At 46.4% G+C, this 22967-nt stretch overlaps 1 protein-coding gene and 1 long non-coding RNA gene across 5 annotated transcripts in view; one reads left to right on the top strand and one right to left on the bottom strand.

Annotated features, from left to right (window-relative positions):
- Positions 1-8967, bottom strand: part of LOC143669092 (uncharacterized) — a 51994-nt gene extending 43027 nt beyond the window's left edge. For both annotated transcript variants that reach the window (XR_013168697.1, XR_013168696.1), the window contains exons 1-2: positions 8787-8967; positions 493-645 (exon numbers count right to left, since the gene is read on the bottom strand). This is a non-coding gene — a long non-coding RNA (uncharacterized LOC143669092). The remainder of the gene's footprint in view (positions 1-492; positions 646-8786) is intronic.
- Positions 1-22967, top strand: part of GFOD1 (Gfo/Idh/MocA-like oxidoreductase domain containing 1) — a 135574-nt gene that overhangs the window by 101284 nt on the left and 11323 nt on the right. The window contains exon 1 of one of the 3 annotated variants that reach the window (XM_077143665.1): positions 8996-13299. The exons of the other annotated variants lie outside the window; for them this stretch is intronic. The gene's annotated coding sequence lies outside the window, so the exon portion shown is untranslated. Of the gene's footprint in view, positions 1-8995; positions 13300-22967 lie in introns of those variants that run through there. 3 annotated transcript variants of the gene reach the window in all.

Here is a 22967-nt window from a genome sequence, read left to right as displayed (position 1 = left end):
ATAGGTAGCAGTGTCTAACTGAAGCATGTGGACGAGTGACCTCCAGTGCAGCCTCTCTTCCTTCTGTTTTGCATTGGCTTCTGTGAGGGAAACAGATGGAGACAAATGTTTGCCCTCCCAGGTGGTGGTAGGTCTTCAGATCTCCCCTGCGGTCCAGCCTCTGGGGTTTTATGAGTCACCCCTGGATCTCCACCCTCAAGGTGGGGCAGAGGTTGCCCCAGAGAGGACAAAAGGCCTGGAAGTGAAAGAGGAAGCGAAAAGCAGTCCGGTGAAGGTACAGCTGGAGTTCTGACAGCAGGTGGACTCTTCTCAGGTAGAAAGGCCAGGGGCCCTGAGTCTGACATCCTCTTTCCCCATTAAGGGCAGCTCCTGGGGAGCCCCACAACAGGTTTGCCCCTGCTCCTAGCCCTGGAACTCAGCAGCTGGAGGCTACCTGTTAGGAGCTCACTAAATAAGCATCCTTGTCCCTTCCTGAGCACTTTTTCCACCCACCTGGTTTCCTTGTGACTCTGAAGGTGTGAGCTGTTGAGCCAATCGCCGTATACCTGTGTACGCTGCCACTCAGGAATCCTTGCCTTCCTTCTGTGAGCAAAGACTCCTCGCTCAGACATGAAATGTCTCCAGGTGTATTAGATCCTATGGCTGCTGTAACAAGTTAGCATCAACTTAGTGGCTTAAAAATATATAGTTTTATCCTCTTACAGTTCTGGAGGTGAGAAGTCTAAAATCAAGGTGTTGGTAGAGCTATGTTCCTACTAGAGGCTTCAGGGGACAATCCATTTTCCTGCCTACTCCAGCCTCAAGAGGTCACCCGCATTCCTTGCCTTGTGTACCCCTCCTTGCATCACCCCCATCTCTTGCTTCCATGATACATCTCCTACTTCTTACTCTGACCTCCTCCTTCCCTCTTATAAGGAGCATTATGATTACATTGGGCCCACCTGGATAATCTAGGCAAACCCATCTGTGGTAGTTAGATTCAGTTGTCAACTTGGCCAGGTGAAGGCACCTAGTTCTGTTGCTGTGGACATGAGCCAATGGTACGTGAACCTCATCTGTTGCTCATTCCATCTGCAGTCGGCTAGGAGGCGTGCCTGCTGCAATGAATGATGTTTGACTTAATTGGCAGGTGCTTAAATGAGAGAGCACAACATAGCACAGCCCAAGCAGCTCAGCATACCTCATCTCAGCACTCGCAGCTCAGCCCAAGCCTTTGGAGATGCAGAAAGAAATCACCCTGGGGAAAGTTGTTGGAACCCAGAGGCCTGGAGAGAAGGCCAGCAGAGATTACCCTGAGCCTTCCCACATAAGAAAGAACCTCAGTGGAAAGTTAGCTGCCTTTCCTCTGAAGGACTAACAAAATAAATCCCCTTTTATTAAAAGCCAATCCGTCTCTGGTGTGTTACATTCTGACAGCTAGCAAACTACAACAACATCCCAGGGTCTCCTAGACTTGATCACATCCCCAAAGTCCTTTTTGCCATCAGACAAGAGAATAATCACAGGCTCCAGGATTAGGGCAGGGACATTTCTGAGCAACTCTTATTCAGCCTACCACCTCAGGGGACTCAGCGTTTTTGACACTATCTCCTGAGAAAAGGCCACCTGTCCTCTAGGTGCTGGTGCAGCAGCTCTCCGACACACACTTTGAAAGGTGCATTTGAAAGTATGTAGGCTCTGAGTTCAAATCCTGACCCACTTGTTAGCTCTGTAACCTTGCACAAGTTAAATGCCTCGTCCCTGAGCCTCGCTTTCCTCAGCTATGAAATGGAAACAGTACCCTAACTTTGCAGGCTTATGGAAAGATTGAAGGTAAAGCATCTGGCATTATGGCCAGCAAATTGTAAGTGCTCAATAAGTGATGATTTGGAGGATTTCTAGTGAGCTGTTTGTAAGTAGAAGCTACATTTTCCCCCAACTTAGTGTGCAGGTTGAGTGGTGGCTTCATGGGTAATTATAATGTAATTATAAACTATGATGTAAACTGTGGACTACAGCTAAGAGGGCAGTTATAATAATATTCTCTCACCAATTGCAACAAAAGTACTCCACTAATGCAAAATGTTAATAATAAGGACAGGTAGATGGGACTCTGTATTTGTTGCATGACTCTTCTGCAAATCTATTTTTATTATAAAAAATAATAAAACAAAAAATTAAACATATAAAGACTGTTCTCCAGGCTTCTAAATCCTAAAAGCCTCTTCTGCAAATTTAGAAACATATATTGATAGTGACATGGTAGGATTAAACATTCTTGCCTGCCCTGTATTCGAGTAGCCTCAGGCTTAGTGGTGGCATGGATAAACCCATGGAGTGAATGAACTCCTGGCTGAACCTCGAATTACCCTGGTCTCCTTGGACCAGGGTATAAAGGCAAAGCTGAACAGGACCTCCTGAGGGAGCATCTTCAGTTTTCCTTGCTCATGGCTGGGCACTAACCCGGGTGGAATGCTGGTGAAATAGATATGTGTTTATACCAAGGAAGTTTCTTTACAGGGAGCAAAATGGTGGCATCTGGTATATTTATCGCAAGTGGAAGGGAACTAACATTTATGAGGAAATACTGTCAGCCAGTTGCTTTACCTTAATTATCTTTAGTTGATCCTCAAGATATTACTGTCTGCATTTCATAGATGAGGAAGTAGAAGCTCTGAGAGCTTGGCTCTTATCTGAGTTTGCACAACTTGCCAGGGCCAGGCTAGGGGCAGGGCTGGCATCTATCCAGCTTCTAATTCTACCAGCAATTCTTGAATTTCTGGATAATTCATGAATCGTTATTGTATTACAAGAAGGGAAAAAACCCACAATTCCTGGTTGGAGAAAATGCAATGGTATATGAGTTTTATGCGGTTAGTTTCTGTTTTTTTTTTTTAATTGCATTCCAGTAAGTCTTGGCAGAAAGCCATGCCAACGCCCTCACTGTCATGCAGAAGGATATACCCATTGCTGATTTGCTTAATCTGTTTTAAACCACCCTACTTCTCATTAAAAGGACATTGTAAGGAGGGGTGCAAGGATAGTTCAGTGGTAGAATTCTTGCCTGCCATGCGGGAGACCTGGGTTCGATTCCCGGTCAATGCACTTCCCCCAAAACAAACAAAACAAACAAACAAAATTCAACAAATGGTGCTGTGAAAATGGAAAACTCACATGGAAAAATAATGAAATGTTACTCTGCCATATGGAATACAAAAAAAAAGGACATTTTAAGGGTTATTCTTTCCTTTGCAAATAAAATTTTAAATTTAACTTAAAAAATTTTATCTATTTTTGAATTGATACTATCATCACCTAGTTAAAAATCCAAAGAGGACAAGAGCAGAAACACTGAAAAAAACCCCTCCCGTCCCTTTCCCTGAGTCCCCCACTTCCCCTGCCCAGAGATAGCCAGTATTACTGGTGACCAGTATTCCCTTCTAGAGATATTTCACGTGAACACAAGCAAATGCATCTGCGATTATTCTCTTTTTGCTATCGAAATGGCAGTACACATACATGTTGTTCTGCATCTTACCCATTTTATCTGACTTTCCATATCATGCATGAAGAGCTTTCTCATTTTTTAATGTGAAAATTCAAAATTTTATATAAAGCTATGAAAAAGATACTGCTCCATTGATGATATTGGAAGTAAATTTTTTAAAAACAGGTTTTCAGTTACATAGCTAGCAAAATACCTATAAATTATGAAATTGGCTGATGAAAAGAATGCATTCTTTTGTAGAGTCCAAATTAATTGAGTGAAAATCCTCCACCAGACAAATTAAGTTGTTTTGAACCCTTTTGTAAAAAAATTCGAAAACTGAAGCCTTGTTTGGCATTATGAAATTATTGAAAAGGAAGTACTTCAGCAAGTTCTGGGTCACCATCCCCCAGAGAAATGAGATTGTGTTTTTGGAGGGACCATGTTCTCCACACTGCGGGGAGAGCCCTGGTGGACCTCCACTGTGCTGTCCCTGAAGGGTCTGTCTGGACAGGTGTTTTGGTTTGCATTGCTGGAATATGATATACCAGAAACGGATTGGCTTTTACAAAGGGGATTTATTAGATTACAAAATTTACAGGTCTAAGGCCATGAAAATGTCCAAATGAAGGCACCAGAGGGAGATACCTTCTCGGAGGAAAGGCTGCTGCCATCCGGGGCTCCTCTGTACAAGGGGAAGGTACATGGCGACGCCAGCTGGTCCTTTTCTCCAGAATGTCTCCAGGCTTCTATGGGTTTTTGCTTGTTTCTCCCAGTACGTTTCTATTTCTGAGCTCTCTCCAAAATGATTCTGCCTTTTATCCTCCCCTAAAGGATTCCAGCAAGGGGATTAAGACCCACGTTGAATTGGGTGGGTCACATCTCCATGGAAGCAGCCTAAGCAAAAGGTCCCGACCACAATAGGACCACCCCACAGGGATAGATTTAAAAGAACATAGGCGGCTTTTCTGGGGTCTGTAACAGATTTCAAACCAGGTCCTTGTGGATGGGTCTGTGACACTCTTCCTCAGGCTGAGGGATGCACAACCAGCCTCTGTCACTGCTTCTTGCTTCTATTCTTCCCTGGAAATCTCCCTGACTGCTTTGCTCCTGCCCTCTTCATCTGCTCACCACTCACCCCAACATGAGATGGCAAGAGGCAGTTACCTGAGAGGACTCAGGGACTAAGCAAACTGACCAGAAGAAGCAATTCTTGAAGAAGCAAGAGGCCCTTGGCCGTGTACTTGGCCAGCAGAGTTATTCAGTCCCACCACAGTGTCCCTGTTCTAACAGATTCCAGAACCTCAATGCTCTGAGCAACTCTGTTCATCAAGCTATCTACTGAAAGTAACTTTTTCAAGCATTTTCAAAGAAGGAGACCACCACATCCATTGTTAACAATAGCACGACCACCGTTAGGATTTATTACATATTTGCTGTGTTCCAAACCTTCATACTTGCTAAGCTCTTAAAATGATTGACCACGTTTCACGCTCACAACTCTGCAACGAAGGCAATACTCTTATTATTCTTATTATGCGGATGAGGAAACTGAAGCTGAGCGAGGTTAAGTTACTTTTCCAAGTAAGTGGTAGGACTTTGGTGTCAAGACTCAGTCCTTGGTCTAGCTGCCCTACTTGTGTCTTTTGACCACACTCCGTACTGCAGCTTCGCTTGCACCATCAGAAGTTCCACTCAAGATTACTGACGTTTAAGCTAGTTTCTTACCTCCTGCCTCCAAGGAAACAAACAAAATCTAATGTTCACCATCCTTTGCAAAATAACTCTTTAAACCCTTTGAACTTTCACCTTCCCCTCTTCTGGAATCCTACCTCCTTTTCTTGTTGGGGTATGGTCACTGTCAGGCCATTGAAGGACACCAAGAAATATATACAATTCCTGATTGTCCTACAGGGTTTCACCATCTGGGTGATAATAGCTAGCATTTATTTTGCATTTACAAAGAGCTAGGCACTGTGCAAGTAGCTTACCTGCATTAGCTCATTTAATCCTCATTACATCCTTTGGAGGTAGATACTATTATCATCCCTGTTGTATATAAACTGAAGCCCAGAAGTTTTGGGGAGCTTGCTCACAATCATAGAGCCCACATGGGGGCTCCAATATGACATGAAGAATGGCTTAGAATTCCAGATGGTGTAAAATAAAGGACTTTGAACAGGCTCGGGCAACAAATGCTAAAGAACGAGAAGACCTTGAGGTTTGGGAACCTCAAGGAAGCTGTCACAAAGCAGGTGGAATTTAAGTTGGGCAGCCTGGGGGGAAGGGAGCAAAGGGGTGAGAGTGGGAAGTGGTGATTGAGCTCACAGACCCTTGGCTGACCTGTGTGGCCTTGAGAGCTTAGCAGTGGGAAGGTGGGGGTCCTTCTGGAGACGAGAATTATGGCCAAACTGTGCAAAGTCTTAAATTGCATACTGTGGGCAATGGGGAAGGTTAAGCTTCTAAACAGGAGGGCCATATATAAATATCTGTGTGTGTGTGTGTGTGTGTGTGTGTGTGTATATGTATAATCGGTGTTTAGAAAAGATTCATAGTAAGATAGATTAGAAAAGAGTCTTTGGCATTTTTATGGCTTTTAGAAAATGGATTGCACATCAGCAGCCTGTAAAAGGACCTCTGATTGAATTTTGGAATGAGGTGTTTACATGTTCAGATGCTGAGAGTTTGCCTTAGTTCTTTATCCTGTCTTACTTCTACTCACTCAACTATGGGGGGTGTGTGTGATGGGGGTGGGGAGTAGGGCCATCCCAACAGGTTCCTCTGTGCCTGAGCATTCCCATCATCCCTGGATTACAGCTTTTTTTCTGAGGCCCTGGGAGAGCCAGATAGTGGGGCCCCAGCCCTGATTAGCTCAGAGCCCTTTGACCCTTCTCCTCTCCGCTCCCCTCCCCAAATAAATGCAGATTGGCCATTGAATGGAAAAGGCACGTTGTAGGGAGAATATAAATCATGGATGGCATACTTGGAGGGACCCATCGAATATCTAGTCTGAATGCTAGCTGCCCTTTCTTTCCCCGGCATGCTTCCCTAATGAACGGTCAGATATTATGGACCATTCATGAGTTCTTTTGGAGAATCATGTAAACAACAATGGCTTTGAGAAGTTCTGCAGAAGAGAAACCTCTTTTTTGGGGGAGGTGGAAGCAGGAGAGTACTAGGGACTTCTGTTTTGTTGTCTGTGTGTGCAGGTATGTGTGTGAGTGTGTGTACATGTGCATGCATGCAACTGGGTGCTTATATTGCTTTAAAAAAACAGTGCCCAAGAAGTGCCCAGAAGCATATGAGGCAAGGGGTGGCCAGTGGCAGGTTTACCTTCTATTCCAGGGTTGAAAGGGATGAGCTGGTGATGGGCATGGAGCCAAAAATCAATGACGCTTTTCAAACACTGATAATAAGCACCGCTTGGCCCTAGAATCCTTTCTTCATGTTCCTCATGGCAGTTAGCATCCTGTAGAAATCGTGTTGCTCAGAAGCACTGTGGGATGCTGACTTAGCCCCGTCCACCCACTCTGCAGACGGGGATATGAAATCCCAAAACCACACAGGTCCTGGCAGAGTTGGGAAACGTGGGAGCAGGGATCTAACATCTGCACCTCTGCCATCCACCTCCCGCCCCTACATATTGATTATTCAGCCTCTAAAAGTGAAGATACGTGGGGAGGTGAACGCTGTCCCTGGAAAACCACAGCACAATTGCAGAGCGGGAGGTTTTTTTTTTTGAAGGAGACTCTGTGGGGAGCTGATGCTCCCTGGTGGCGATGGAGTGGAAGCTGGGTCCCCCAGAGCGGGCTCTATACCGAACCCTGGTCGGCCTGCCGCCTGCACAGGTGAATGAGATTTCTGCAGATGCGGCTCACGGGGGAAAGCCGTGTGTCCCCCAGGGTAGGCAGTGTACCTCATGTCATTCAGCTTGCCGGGTCAGCTTCCCAGGCAGAACTGTCTGGATTTGAACTGTCGATTCCCTGGATGTGTGTCCAGGGCAGATGCCATGCAGGTACCGTCTGCCTGCATTTAAGAAGGAGGCAAGCCTCCTTGTGGGCCTGACACAACAGGGGACTCCTGTAACGCCTTAATTTTGGAGCCTTCAGGGCCTGGGAATAGAAGGAAAACCAGAGGACAGTGAACATTTTAAGCTGTTGTTTGAAAAACCACGGATAATTGTCAAAACTCACTGGCTTTGGGCAGCTAATAAGATGAGCTGAAGATGGAGGGTGTGCAAGGAGCCTCCTAAGCCGGTGTTTAAGGAAGGAGACGTGAATTGCATGGGTGGGAGAACTTCTCTGGGGAGCAGCAAAAACAAAAGACTGAGCAGGGAGTAGTTAGGGGCTTTATACTTATGCATTGTGATTTATTGCACTTCTAATCTATAAATGTTTTCGTTTTCTCTGAGTAAACTCATTAGGCTGTAAGCCCCTGAAGAGGATGGGAGGTTTTGTTGTAGGAACTCGGTTTTATCTACACTGTCCTCATTGGCCAAGGCTGCTGTGACCAATACCACAAACCGCTCGGCTTAAACAACAGGCATTTCTGTCACCGTCCCAGATCAGTGTTTCCCAGGCCAGGCTTCCTCCCAGACCCGGTAGCGTTTTGGCGTTGCCTTGCTGGCAGTCTCTGGCATTCCTTGGCTTGTGGATGCATCTCTGCCTCCGTCATGTGACGGTCTCTTTCTCCTTCTCTGTCCTCTCCTCTGGTTTCTAGGAATGGGCCCAGTTTTCCTTCTGCTTAGAAGGACTTTGGCCATATTCAGTTTGGCCACACCTTAACTAATAAACCTCTTCAAAGGTCCAACTCACAAATTAGCTCACACCCACATTTTGACTCACCTTAACTAATAATATACTCAATGATACTATTTACAAATGACTTTACACCCACAGGACTGGGGGGTTAGGAGTTTTTTTCTCCTGTTGTGGGAGACGTGATTTACTCCCCAACAGATACTTTGCATATACGACTCCATTTGATACTCATATTTCTTTTCATTCCCCCCCACAACAAATAAATCTAGCGCTGGGCATACCAAAAAGCATGCACTTGTGTCCAGTAAGCTAGCAGAATAGTTTGACCAGTTCAACTCATAATAGTGTTCTCGATGTGTTATGCATTGAAGGAAGAAAAACATAATTCTGCCAGCCCCGACCTAGCAGAAACTCAGGGTACTTTTCTCTGGGTTCCACTCCCTTGTCTTCCTGCCCCCAGCCTCAAGTAGAGCAGCAGCAGTTTCTTGCTGCAGGTTAGCTGGTCTGTTCAGAAGGTCCCCGCCTTCCCCACCTGCTGGCTTTCTAAGAGGCTCACTGACCTCTATCACACCGTCTCCAGCAGCACTTTTCAGTGGCACATATGATCTGTACTTTCCTAGCACCGGAATCCCATGGGGACAGGTGCCTGTGTGGAGCCTCTCCCGCCTGTTCCATCTTGAGCTCCCCAACAAGAGGAATGGCACATGTCTGAGATTAGAGCATCCACCTCATCCCCCCCACCCCACCCCCGCCCTGGCATCATTGGGTTGCTATTGTTGCTAAGCAACCAGGTTATCAGGGTTCTCCTGGTCAGCAGGTACCTAACGCGGGCCTGGAGTTCTGGCTGTGAGATGCCCTGGGGTCTGGGGACCGGAGCCTGCAGCCTCCTGCTGCCAACCAGTTCGGACCCTTCTCTGTGTCCAGAGGGCCCCTTCTTCCTGGAGGTGAGGCTCTACCTTTTGAGAGAGGAAAGAAAGATTCAGATCAATGAAACGATAATTGGTTCTGCTTAAATAACCAGAATCTCAACCTCATAGGCAGAGAAGTCTCCTAATTCCAGTTGTATTTAAACTGATTTATACCTAAATTCAATATCTTCATTTGTATTCAGATCCCTTAAGAGGCAGTTCATTATTTTACTTCGTTATCAGAAAGCTCAGAAAATTATATTTATTCTCTGAGCTTAAGAAGGTGCTAATGCAATGGAATATTACACAGCCATATAAAAAATGAGGTTCTGGTACATGCTACGACATGGATGAACCCTGAAAGAATTATGCTGAATGAAATAAACCAGACACAAAAGGACAAATATTGTATGATTCCACTTGTGTGAAAGATCTAGAATAAGTAAATCCACAGAGGCAGAAAGTGGATCAGAGGTTACCAGGGGCTGGAGGGAAAGAAAAGGGAGAAATATTACTTAACGGGTACTGAGTTTCTGTTTGGGCTGATGAGAAAGTTTTGGAAATGGCTGATGGCAGTGGTGACTGAATGTAAATTTTACAGTACATATATGTATATATGTTACCATAATACATATATATATATATTTTTTTTACATGGGCAGGCACCAGGAATCGAACCCGGGTCCTCGGGCTTGGGAGGCAAGCATTCTTGCCTGCTGAGCCACCGTGGCCTGCCCCATAATACGTATTTTTTAAAAAAGAAGATGGTGCTGAATACATCTCTCATGCCAGCCCATACAACCTCGGTGAGCTTCAGTAGTTCTCGGTAACTGCTCTCACTGCTGGATCTTTAGGAGCTTCTCAGGGCTAGGTTCAGTTTTTTTTATTGCAAATTGTCAAGTACTGAAGGGTATTGCCAGCAAGCCAATGCTGGGGGAAAACTACTCTGCTGAGAGGAAACCACCAATCTGGCCTGTATAGAATAGCTCCAGTCTTTAAAGAATTTGTAATTATGTATAGGGGCTGATCATGGACACAGAATGTTCTAGAACAGAGGTCCCCAAATGTTCTCCGTTCTCAGCACCTTTAGTACCACATAGCTTTTACATGATGTTCCTAGGCCAAAAGAAAGACCTAGCAATTCTATCTTCAGTAATTAAGTCCCAGTTACTTAAGTATTTATGTCCTAACAACTTAGCAGCCACTTGGAAAAACATATATCATACATAAATGAAAAGAATAAAAATATTTTTATTTCATTCTTCAATCATCACAATTACCTATGATGGGATGTGTGCGCCTGTTTGGGCACTGAATAGATTCTCAAATTTTCTTTCCTGTTCCACCTTGAGTTTTGCCTGGTACTGGTCTTGCTTTGTTTTGTCTTTTAAATCATAGCATCCACCCAAAACCCAGCTTTGCAGAGAGAGGGTGTCATTGAAAGGAGCCTTGGGATATCTCCAGTGGTTGGGGTGTCACTTATTTGGGGTGACCCCCTGGCCACGCCGGATAATTGGTGCTAATGAGGTAACTCAGGGCCTCCGCGCTAGTTTCCACTAGCTTGGGGAGATGGGGTCCAGCTTGACCCCGCCAGAAAACCCCGCCATATGATTTAGAGGGTCTGGGCTTAGCCCCTTTCAGCCCCACCCCCACTCACTGGGAGGGGAGGGGCTGGAGATTGAGGGCGACACGTGGGCACTGATCTCCTAATGAAACCCTAGTAGAACCTCTGCACCCCACAGCGCAGGTGAGCATCCCTGGTTGATAGCACATGTCAGGGTGTCGGGAGAGTGACGCATCCTGAGTCTGAAGGGAGAGGACTCGGGAGCTTTGCATTTGGGAACCTTCTCAGAACTCCCCCTGTGCATCTCCTGGCTGGTCCTGATTTGTATCCTTTTTCCTATTAAAAAAAGAAAGGAAAGAAACAATGTAAATCATAAGTATAGCACTTTCCTCAGTCCTGGGAGTTGTTCTAACAAGTTATGGAACTGGAGAGGGAACCCTGGAATTTGTAGCCAGATGGTCAGAAGAGCAGGTCAAGTTTCCAAGGGAGGGTGGTCTTGGGGGGCACAACCTGGGAACTTGGCCTAACCCTGGGCTGGGCCAGAATTGCCTTGCACCTGGCCGGGAGGGGAAGGGAATGAGCCTCGAGAGGCCCTTTGGGAGAGGCCGTTCCTCTGTTCCACCGTGGAATGGAGGAAAACGAACTTGGACTTCCATCCATTTCCTCCGTATCCAGCACACCTGTAGGGCAGCTGCTGTCCTAAGGCATCTGGGCTTCTCCTGTCCAAGTCCGAGGGCCCAGGAGCCCGAGGCATGACTTGGCCCAGCACTGTGCCCATGCAGAGCCCTCCCTGGGAGCCAACAAGAGTCCCTTCCCAAGAGGGAGCGAACCATCCCTGCCCTGCCTCGACTTTCCTAATCTGCAAAATGGGACTGCTGTCCCGTGACATCACCAGGCAGGCTGCAGCTTTCCAGCTTTTCAGGTTTGAACTAGAGTTGCCTGGGCAAGCACAGGTCAGTTTCCTGGGATTTCCTGCCAACTGAGGTTTCATCGGATAGTTTCATAACAGTCTATGTTGCAATTGTCACTAACACTGCTGAATTGCGTATTTGAAAGTGGTTTGAATGGGAAACGTTATATTGTAGATGTGCTGTGACAATAAAAATTAAGAAGTAAAAATCCCACCCAATCTGGATTGCTAGCAAATGTAGCAGGCTCACCCTGGCCAGGGCCTGGGACAGTGTGACTGGTCCCTGCCCCCAGTAAGCAGCTTTCCAACCTCTCAGCCTAGGAGAGCCGGTCTTGCTGAGCCTTCATCTCACTCAGTTGCAGGGCCCTGTCGCCTGGTCCTGGAAAGATAAGGAAGATAAAGCACTCTCCCTTTAAGAGAAGCAGATCCAGGACGGAAGAAATCATCTGGCTTCTGCGTGGGAGGGAACCCCAGTTCTCCCTCCTCAGTGCTTTGTAAGCCCCCAGTGCTCCCTCTGCTGACAAGGTGTAATAATTTCTCTGTCATCCTCGACCCACGTGATGGTATCACAGAGCTGTCATAATATCAGCTGCACCAACCCTGCAAGGAAAATCGTTACCCTCCCCCCTACATGGGACATGGCATCCAGGGGTGAAAGTCTCCCTGGCAGCATGGGATGGGACGTGACTCCTGAGGATAAGCCTGGCCCTGGCACTGTGTTATCAACAACACCTTACTGACCAAAAGGGGTCAAAGAAATGTAACAAATAAGGGGTCAGTAGCTGAGAGAATTCAAATGGAATGGAGAGGCTATTCTGGAGGCGACTCTTTTGCAAGCTTCACTTATATTGCTAATTGCCAGGGTTTGCCAAACACCGACCAAAACCTTTCCTGTTAACCCTAAAGAACACCTAGGGCTCTATCTGAGATTCTACAAAAGTTTCATGCACTAAGTTTGTTTCCCAGAAACCTGCAACCTCCAGATGAGTTAGGCTAGATAAGTCCTGAAATGCAGAGGGGCCAGCCCAATTAGTTCCACCCCCCTATCCCATATTATTGACAGCCTTTTCCAACATGAAAAGTTAGAATAAGCATAGTCCAAATCACCCCTAAAGATTGGGAGAAGGATCTAAGGAGAAGGTGGAGTTATAACAGAGAAGATAGGATTTAACAAATGAGTATGACTGCTGAATCATTATTCTGATGTTTATTTTAGTCTCCAATCTCTTAGAGCAGCTAGAAGGAAACACCTGAAATTGTAGAACTATAACCAATCTCTGAAATATGTTCTATAACTACTTCTTACAATGTACTATGAAATTTATTGCTTTTTTGTACATTTTTTCACATTAAAAATGTATATATATGTATCAGCTACAGCCAAGAGTGAAGTTTTGTTGCCTGGAGAGGAGGTTCTAACTTGCAGCCTCCCTTCACTAAATGAGTGCCGGTTACTTAACAGGTACTTAGCTAAACGTTCTGGGCAGCCGCCTTTCTCTCATTTTTGCCCAGGCTTGCCCTCCCTGTTGTCTCCCCAAACAACCAATAACACCAACAGTAGCTGCTGCCTACAGGTGTGTACCATAGAGGGAAAACTGGGTGCCAGCACCTTATCGCCAGGCATATCTGGGCAAAACCCGCGGCTGCAGACACTGCGTGCATTGTCATTGGTGAGAGCACCCGCTGTTCAGGTAGGTAGAAAAGGGCACTGCAGTAGGGTTTTTTGCTTGTTACTGAGACTCAGGAACTTCGTTCTTGGAATAAGCTTATTCCTTCCAGTGTATACTCTTCTATATATTACCCATTTCATCCTCTCTGTAGTCTTATAAAGTGGGCAGGGCCAGATATGCCCCCATTTCACAGATGGGTTTTGCACATTGAGTCAGCAGCAAAGCCCGATCTGAAACACACTTTCAGTTCTGTACCTCATCCGGCACCTGTGCTGCCTGGCCCTTGCCTGCATGTCACCCCTACTGTGAACTTCTTTAGAATTCTTGTAGCTCTAACAGCTGGCAAGTGTATTTTTTTACTTGTATCTATTATGGATTCCAGCAGATTTCATGTGCCAAGACAGGGACATTTCATCCTCAGAGCAGCCATTTGAGGAAGGTATTGTTTTCCGATACTATAGATAAGGGAACTGAGCTTCAGAGATATAAAGTGGTATGATGGGTGCATTCAGGTGTCAACTTGGCCAGCTCATGGCACCCAGTTGTCTGGATAGGCAAACACTGGCCTAACCATCACTGCAAGGATTTTTTTTGCAACCAAAATGCTGGTGTAGTCAATGATCAATCAGTTGATTGCATTTGTGACTGATTACATCTATGATCAACTAAGGGTGTGTCTTCCATAAACAAGATAACCCATCAGTTGGATTTGATCCAATTCAAAGTTGAAGACTTTTAAGGGAGAAGAGAGAATTTTCACTGCTTCTTCAGCCAGTGAGCCTCTCTGTTGGAACTCATTAGACCCTTCATCAGAGTTGCCTGCCCTATGAATTTTGGACTCTTGCATCCCCACAGTTGCATGAGACACTTTCATAAATCTCAGATGTACAGATATCTCCCATTGCTTCTGTTTCTCTGGAGAACCCTGACTAATAGAAGTGCCTTGGGGTCACACCATCAACAAATGCCACTCAGAACTTAAGTCTGGATCTCTTGAACCTCAGTCCCTTCCTTTTATGATGAATAACATGTATCTTGGGCTGCTTTCTTAATAGGCATGTAGTGGTCCTTGTGCACATACATCGCCAGGCTTTTCAGAAAGGGCCCCTGAAAGCTTGCAAACTTGTTGTATTAGAGAGACATTTTAATTGCAAACAACAGAAGCTGACTGGTTGGTTTTAGCAGATGGGAATGTTTTGAAAGAACATTGGTTTGGTCACAGAAATGCTAGAAAGGCTGGAAAAAGACTTGGAAAACAAGAGGAACAAAAAAGGGCATGGCAGCTGGAACCATGGTCAAAAATTACCCCAGAGAATCCATTTGGCATGGATGGACCCATAGCTTGCCCAGGCACTGGTACTGGACAATAGTGGCCAGCATTGGTACCTCAGCCCTTGGAAACTAGATGTTGGCACCCCACTACCAGCCTGGATTCTCAGCCATTCCAGTTTCTTTGTGCACCAGCCCCAGGCAGTGTCTCTGGTTGGGCAACCTCAGCTGTGTGCCCTTGCCTTAGCTGTGGGGGCAGCTGAGAGAGCCAATCCCTGGCTCTGGCTTCATGGCAGGAAGAAGCTCTCCCTTCCACTAGACTTACCTGGTGGGGCTTCCCAAATGGTGCAAGGAGATACAAATCCTGGGCATGCTCCCAAGTTACAAATTTCTACTCCCTCCTCCCCACCCCAGTTAACATGCAAACACCCAGTTATTGCACTGTAGGTGCAATAATTACCACCGCCTTCCCACCACTCCCCAAACTTTGTCTCAGACTTGGTCTAAGACTCTCGGACCTAAAGTAGGTGAAAGCACTCTGGGAAGTGGTATGTGAGCTTTATCTCAAGCCCTTGGTGGAATCTGGAATCTGGTGTGCCTTGAGGTTGTGGAAGGGGTTTATTGATGCTGTGACTTCAGAGCAGGACCACTGTTTGTCTGAAGACTGTAAAACAAACAGGGTTCCCGGAGCAGTTGTCATTTCCCTCTGCTTCTGGCTGAGCAATGAGGACCTATCATTTCATTGTGAGGAAGCAGGGGGCGCTTCTTTCCTTTCCTGGGCAAATCTGTGTTCCTGGGCTCTGCCAGGTGGTACTGGCATGGCCCCGTTATGGTTCTCCTGCCCGCACACTGCTTTCACAGGGCTGAGGTACGTGGCAAGCCCATGGCAGCCCAGTTCCTTTGGCCAAGATGGCGGAAGCCAGGTTGCGGAAGGCTGGCGTCCGTGTAGGAATTCCTTTATTCAGCAGTGGGAACTCAGTCACCAAAATGGCCAGTTCACTGCCTCTGATGTGAAGCACCTCTGCCTTTCAAGGAGAACGGCGGTTGTGGTTCTCCTACTTTGAGCCTTTGGTCCTTCTTACTTTTCAGCTCTAACCCCCACAGCAAGCCGTAGACTCTGCTCTCCCTCCATTACTTCCCCAAATCTCTTCTCCACACAATCCTGGGGTCCGGTTGGGGTCCATAGAGTTGATGGATTATTTTCTCAACCCATCCAGGTGGCTCTGAGGCTCAGTCTTTTAGTCCTGATCCCAGCCTTCCACTTGTGGCAATTGACTAGGTGGAAAATGGTAAATGTAGGGCTTGTAGCAGGGAAGAAAACTGAATTTGCAGCCTGGCCCTATCACCTAATTATAATCTTGGGTGATCATAACCTCCCTCATCTCAGTTTGCTATTCTGTGCAAATGGGGAACAGGGGTCTCTGGGCCTTGGCGGAGCCAATGTGCTGGAGAGGGGAGCACCTGACCCCGATTGCACAACAATTCCAGCTCCTCTTCCCTCCTCATCCTCTCTCCCACTCCCAGAGGCCCTGAGGCTGCACCCTTGCCCTCATCTGTTTCTATTACCACTGCATATAGAGAGTCATGGATTGGGGACGCAATCTCCTTGGTAACAAGGAGACTTATAATAGCTTTTTAAAACCCTAGAGTAGCTCACTAAGACTCTCTTTTTGATCGAGTAAAAACTACTAAAAGAATGCAGAAACAATGAGAGGTTAAAAAGGAATGCAGATGCGGGGGGGCCACGGTGGCTCAGCAGGCAGAGTTCTAGCCTGCCATGCCGGAGACCTGGATTCCTGGTGCCTGCCCATGCAAAAAAAAAAAAAGGAATGCAGGGGCATGTCTGTGGCATTTAACATTGGGGGAATACTGGGGAATCTTCTTTGTGGGGATTTCAAGAGATCACAGTGGCCTGGCCGGTCATGTAAATGAGGGAGATGGGTTGACGGTCATTGTAGATGGCAGAACTCTAAGAGCTTTGCCCCCTAATGTTACTTCTCTGATTAAGTTAACTGTTATGTGGTAAAAGAGAGATTATCCCATGGGCCTAATCTAATCACATGAGCCCGAGCCCTATAAAGGCAGAGAATTCTTTCTAGCTGGTGGCAAAAGAGGAAGGCAGAGAGAGTCCAGACGTGGGAAGGATTGACATGCTGTTACTGGCTTAAAGATGGCAGGGGGACATGGTGAGAAATGAGAGTGCCTTTAGAAGCTGAAAGTGGCCTGCGGCTGGCAGCCACTAAGGAAATAGTGACCTCAGTCCTACAACCACCAGGATCTAAAATCTGCCAATAACCTAATTGAGCTTAGATGTGGGAAGAATCCTTTCCCAGAACTTCCAGTTGAGAGCCCAGCCCAACCAACTCCTTGATTTTGGCCTTAAACAGAGACCCAGCTGAGTGTCCCAGGGCTTCTGATCTACAGAACTGTGAGATGATGAATGGGTGTTGCTTTACCCCTCTAAGTCTGTGGTAGTCTGTTGCAGCAGCAATAGAAAATGCATACAGTAATGCATTAGGGAGTGGTGGGGACTTTGGTATACTGGAGAATAAGTGCCATCTAACTATCTAAGTTATAGTTCACATCCAACTGATAACTGTCAGGCAGGAAGTTCTGGGGAACAAACCCAATGTTTCTGGATCTTTTCGTTTTTTAAGGGAGGCCAAAAAATCTAGACTGCGTGAAACATCCTAATGTTTCAAAAAACACAACTGCTGAGTGAATATACCTGAGGTCTACCTATTTGTGATCCCTTTACCAACGCATAATTTCTCTTAAAGGGAGAATTTCTTACTTTTTGTTTTTGTTTTGAGAAGTTGCCTGGTTTATTGTCCCCCATAGTAGATATGTAGGGAGGTTATCGTATCTCTTAAAAGCATTGATTTGCAGTCAACAATGAGGTACTGAAGCTTACCAGACACTATGTGGGGGCTTTGGGAGATAACACAAGATTTCCATTCTTTTGGGGATTCACATTATACTTTGGTAGGAGGAAAAGGGTTTCTTTATTTCCCTATAGCTAATCTGATAACCATTATAGGCCCCTATCCTCCTAGAAGGGTGGGAAGGGAATGGAATTATAGTCTAATCTGGTGATCTCATCTAACCCAATAGTTTACATTTTCTCTTTAAGTAAACCAGCCTCTTTTAGATGTCCCAATCTTTTGGAAATCTGCCCTTTGCCCCATTCCACTCCAGAAAGTAGTTGTTTCTGTGGCCAAAATGTGGCTTATGTGATCCTGGGTGGTGGAGGGGAGGGCTATGCTCCTTGGGTTCCCCTAAATCCTGGCTTGTCCAGTTTGAGGAATGGTGGTGCAGGCTCTAGCATCCATTCCTTGCTCCTCCCCATAACAGAGACCATCAAGGTGCAGTGAGATGCCCTTGGCTGTTTCAGAGCAACATGGCGGCCCTTGGCTACTAGAGTCCAGTCCTGGTCACTTCCCTCTGCTCCCATGTCCTTGCCACTGTAGCCACTGCATCTCACCCCGGGTCTCCATCCTCCTATGGGCCTCCCAGACCTCCTACCCCCTCATACCTGGATGTATGTGTGCTCCATGTGGGCAGGAAGGGCTGCCTCAGATCTGCTTCTCTGAGGAGCTTGTCACTAGCATGGAAAGTCTCCCACATAACTATCTGCCATTTTTATACCTCTTCTCTTGTCCTCCCTTGGGCTAGGAGTGGCTTTCATTTCTCTCTTGCAGAATACCCAGGCTGGGGAGGCTGGCTAGTTGACTTCCCAATATCATATCCTCTTTCTCAACCTTAATTTCATGTGTAAGTCATAGGGATGGAGTATGTAGGGTTAGCCAATAAAGAGACCTAAATTGGAAAATGTCCAGGAGTATTATCCCTGTGATGGAGATTATGGGTTAAATGACTAGATTCTAATGCACGTGAAATGACCAGAAAATGTAAGTACTTACTTGAACAAAAAGAGGGCTCAGACAACAAGCTTGAGTTGTAGAGAAAGGTCCTTAAAAGGGGCTGGTGGGATAGAGGCTGGCCTTTATGAGTGGATTGGGTATAGAAAAGCACTTCCATAGCTAACTCAGTCCAATATCAATGTCAGCCACACTGATTTCTATCATTGATTGTTCCCTTCTTTCCACATCAGGAGCTGTAATTGTGTTCTCCAAAAAGATATGTTGAAGTCCTAACCCCCAAGTCCCTCAGAGTGTGACTTTTTTTTTGGAAATAGGGTATTTGCAGATGGAATTAGTTATGATGAGGTCACACTGGAGTAGGGTGGGTCCTTAATCGCATATCATTGGTGTCTTTATAAGAGGAAGAGAAGAGACTCACAGGGGAGAAGCCCATGTGAAGATGGAGGCAGAGACTGGAGTTATGCAGTTACAATCCATTGAAAGCCAGGGGTTGTCAGTTACCACCACCAGATGCTAGGAAGAGGCAAGTAAGGAAGGATTCTTCTCTAGAGCCACTGGAAAGAGCATGGCCCTGCCAACACCTTGATTTCAGACTTCTAGCTTCCATAACTGTGAAAAATACATTCCTGCTGTTTTCAGCCAACCAGTTTGTGGTAGTGGCTTATGCCAGCCCTAGAAAACTGATTCAGGAGTCATGACAAAAGGAGCCAGATATGGGTCACCCCAATACATTTCCCATCCGAAGTTTAATATTAGGATGGAAACGCTCAAGTGGCTTTGGGGTTTGAGACATCAACCCAAACTGAACACTGGGCCCCCTGCCTCACAACCCTGGTCTCTGAGACACCCTCCCCCCCCACCAGCAGAGGTGCCAACTCTCTTTGGGGCACTCCTATGGCACCATGTGAAAGAAACGTTGCACATGTGGGCACAGTCACGGGTCCCAGGTGAAATGGGAACATGTGTCAGGGAGGTGGATGCCATTCTCTGGGTGCTGTATATGATTTCAGTGTGGTTGCAAATAACAACCCACCCAGCCATGAGATGGGGATGGCCAGAAGCAACAGAGGTGCAGAAGTTAAGATCAGGCTTCCTCTGGAGCCAGTATGGTTCCAAATCCTAGTGCTTCTCCCCACTGAGCCGTGGAACCTTGGACAAGACGCTTGCTCTTTTCAGAGACTCAGTTTCTACATCTGTAAGGGGAGGATAGTATTATACCAGCCTTGAGGGGTTGGGTGGCCTGAAAAATGGAAATGCATGTAAAGCACTTGGCTTCCTTTGGCACAAAGTAAGTGTTTGGCAATGTTGGTTTTACTATTTTAAATTATGTCATTATGATGATGAATGGATCAGATTAGTGGTTTATGTTGGGACGTTGTATTTATGTCAGGAGCTCTTATGGGGATTGAAGATGGGGGGTTTAATAGCTCCAAAAGAAGGTGACCAGTGTTTATGGAGGAAGGGCCAGAGGGTAGAGACAGGGATTTGGACAAGTCACTCCTCTTGGTGCTGTCACATCTCTCACACTTTCTAAGTGTGTGTGTATGTGTGTGTATGTGCGTGTGTGTGTTGGCAGGGTGGGGAGGAGATTTGGAGAGGAAAACTCAAAGAGAAAAGAGACCCACCTGGATTAAGTGGAGTGAGGCAGTTGGTGAGCGGAACTGGGTAATGGCACCTTATCTCAGACTGCAGGGAAGGAGCAAGTAAAAATCATCCTGTTTGTTCAGATACTAAGTTCTGTTAAAAGTAGAGGTTCACCTGCCTTTTTATCCCCTTGACTCTAAAGCCCAGTTCTGTGCTATCTTTTTCTAACCATAGACTCTTTTAGGAATCTGGTGAACCTCTCCCTCATAAAATTGTACACCAGGATATACATGAGCAACTTTTGTCAACAGTCCACTTTTGGTGGTTTCTTGGACCTCAAGTTAAACACTCTTGCTTTAGATTGTATTTTGAATGGACCTCAATCTTCTGAATGATGTAGGCAAACTCCTACACATGCTTCAGGGCCCTGCTCAAGTGTCACCTCTTCAGTACAGCTTCCTTCCATGCCCAGATAGCCTGGAAGCCCCTCCTTCATGCTCTCCTTGTACATTGTTCATCCTCTATTAAACCCTTATTCCAGTACCCATTCTCTTCCTGTTTGGTCATCTCCACTAGACTGTGAGCTTCTTACTAGTCATCTTTCTTACTCATTTACTGGTCCCCAGTGCCTCACACAGAAATGTTGAAGGAATGAAGTATAAAGGAAGATAATGAATTCTTTGCTTAAACTGTAGTGAAAACCTTTCAATTTCTATAAATGGGAGTTAAAAACAGGAAGCCATATCTGATGGGACTTCTTGTGGGGACAGCTGCAAGCCAGCCTTCAGGATCGGCATCCGTTGTAGCTTCCAGAAGATACGGAGCTGTCAACACAAATGGAATAATCGAGGAGGAGCCAGTGGGAAAGTAGCACTGCCTGATAGATTTCCACCATTGATTAGATAAGGGAATGTGTAATTGGAAATGTGCTGGCAGGGAAGGATGCTTTGAAGTTCCAGGCTGAATATGTTAGGAGGTGGCTCTGGTTTCTGGATGGTAGGCACCACTCCAGTACCCAGGGCTAACTGCTTGATTAAGTGCAGGAAGAGACCCCTGCCCTGTGGGATACTAGAGAACATGTGTCTTTCCCGGGAGGCAGAAGGAGACCTCTTGCCCAGTCTCCTGAAGAGCATCAGTTGGATCCAGTATCAGTCCCCACGAGAGTCCTGGTCTTTCTTGTGGGTACAGAGAAATGGGGAGGGTCCTCAGCCGCAACCCATCTCCCCAGTGGGAGACCCCAAGCTTGGAGGGTGTGAGGGGTACAACTGCCCAAAGGTGGGCTTTAGGGTCTGTTGGTTGGAAGCACCTACCCTAGATCATTAACTCCTCAGGAGGCCAGGGATATTTTGGTCCATTTACAGGGCACACACTGAACTGGTGTTGAAGGAAACCAATTTTCCATTTCCCCCTGAAGAATCTTAGGAGGGAAGTAAAGCTCCTTCTGGAATTATTTAACCTAAAAACTTCTGATGAAGAGCAGCCACACTGCCTTGACTATAGCACTTTCACCCTCCAGAAGTTGCCCACCCACCTCATTTGTCCACCAGTTTATGGACAAATATCTCCCGCTTTATTTGCTGATGGGGGGATTCTCGTGTTGGGAGATTAAGTTGGTTCAAGTCCAAAGTTCAAACTTGGTCTAAAATACGGAATTGGTTCAAACCCAGCTGGGATTACACAAAGGGATAAATGGTCCCTATAGAAGTGGGGAATGATGACTCTCCCAGAGCACTCAGCCCAGTCCCAGTGCTTTCTGTATCATCCACGCTGACAAATGGGGCAAGATTCCAAGACATCAATTTCTGGGTGCAGAATTCCTGCTCCAGTGGTACGGAGTCTGGGGCATGCTGTGATGGCTCACAGTCCCGGTGGGAGGAAGCAGCCTTACCACCATCCGACAGAGCCCAGCATCTCCCGAGAGCCCTGCTGTTCCTCTGCCAGTGGGATTTGCTGAAGCTCGCCAGTTGCTCGAGAAACTTGGGGGGTTTGGCAAGACACAAAACCCTTTTTCTCCAGCACTTATTATTTTTCCCCCAGTTTTTCCTTTGCATTGCCTGTTTATTTGCAGTGAAATAGAATCCATATGTATCAAGACCCTTTGCTTAATTCGAAGTCCCAGTGTGTTTGCTCTTTTGGCTTAGTAGGAGGGCATCACATTTTGCCACTTGAGGATATGAACCCCGAACCTAAGCGGGGCATGTTTTGCACGGCACTCTGAACAGCGCGTAGGTGTAGGATGATGGAGATGCCCTCCTGTCCTTTCAGTGAAGTTCTATACCCAGGAATGAGAAAGTACAGACTGTCCCTTAGGCTGTGCAGAGTGGTCACTGGGTTGTGTATTTTTTCCCTTCTGCTTGAGGAGAGACTTTGTAGGGTGCCCCGAAAAGGGAACTTCTACCTCTCTCTGGCCACCGTATTTCCTGTCTCTCTGGTGGAACCTACTTATCTTCATGTCAGAGGGAGGTAGGAGGGTGCCAGACTTAGTCCCTACTTATTGTTTCATTTCCAGAAGAAATTGGAGAGAGAGGACTTTACTGTCATGAGCCCACTTCTGCTCTTTCTTAGGGGGCATGGGGGTGGCAAGAAAGGCATTGTGCTAAGACAGATGACAGTCAAGAAGGCACCAAATATCAGTGCTGCTCCCTGGAGAGCTGGGTCTCAGAGCCCAGGCTGAGAGACATAGCAGCAGTTGGGAAGGCAGATGCCTTTCTGCTTCTTTAAGAGAAACCCCAGCATTATCTAAGTGGCTTTCCCAGGCTAGTGGGCTGTGCTACCCCTGTGCCCAGAAGTGAAGGCCACCTTTACATTGCATGTGATCTCAGGGGTAAGGGAAAGGCACGGGGGCCACCGTAATGCATAACCCCTCCACTCCCACCCCACTCCACCCCACCCACCCCCACACAGGAGATGTCTGATGGCTGGAATGCTACCGTTAGAACTGTATCTCTTTAG

The sequence above is a fragment of the Tamandua tetradactyla genome, chromosome 25 (assembly GCF_023851605.1).
Source record: "Tamandua tetradactyla isolate mTamTet1 chromosome 25, mTamTet1.pri, whole genome shotgun sequence".
Lineage (NCBI taxonomy): Eukaryota > Metazoa > Chordata > Mammalia > Pilosa > Myrmecophagidae > Tamandua > Tamandua tetradactyla.
Note: the sequence above shows the minus strand (reverse complement) of the source record. Positions and strands in the feature narration are given on the sequence as shown.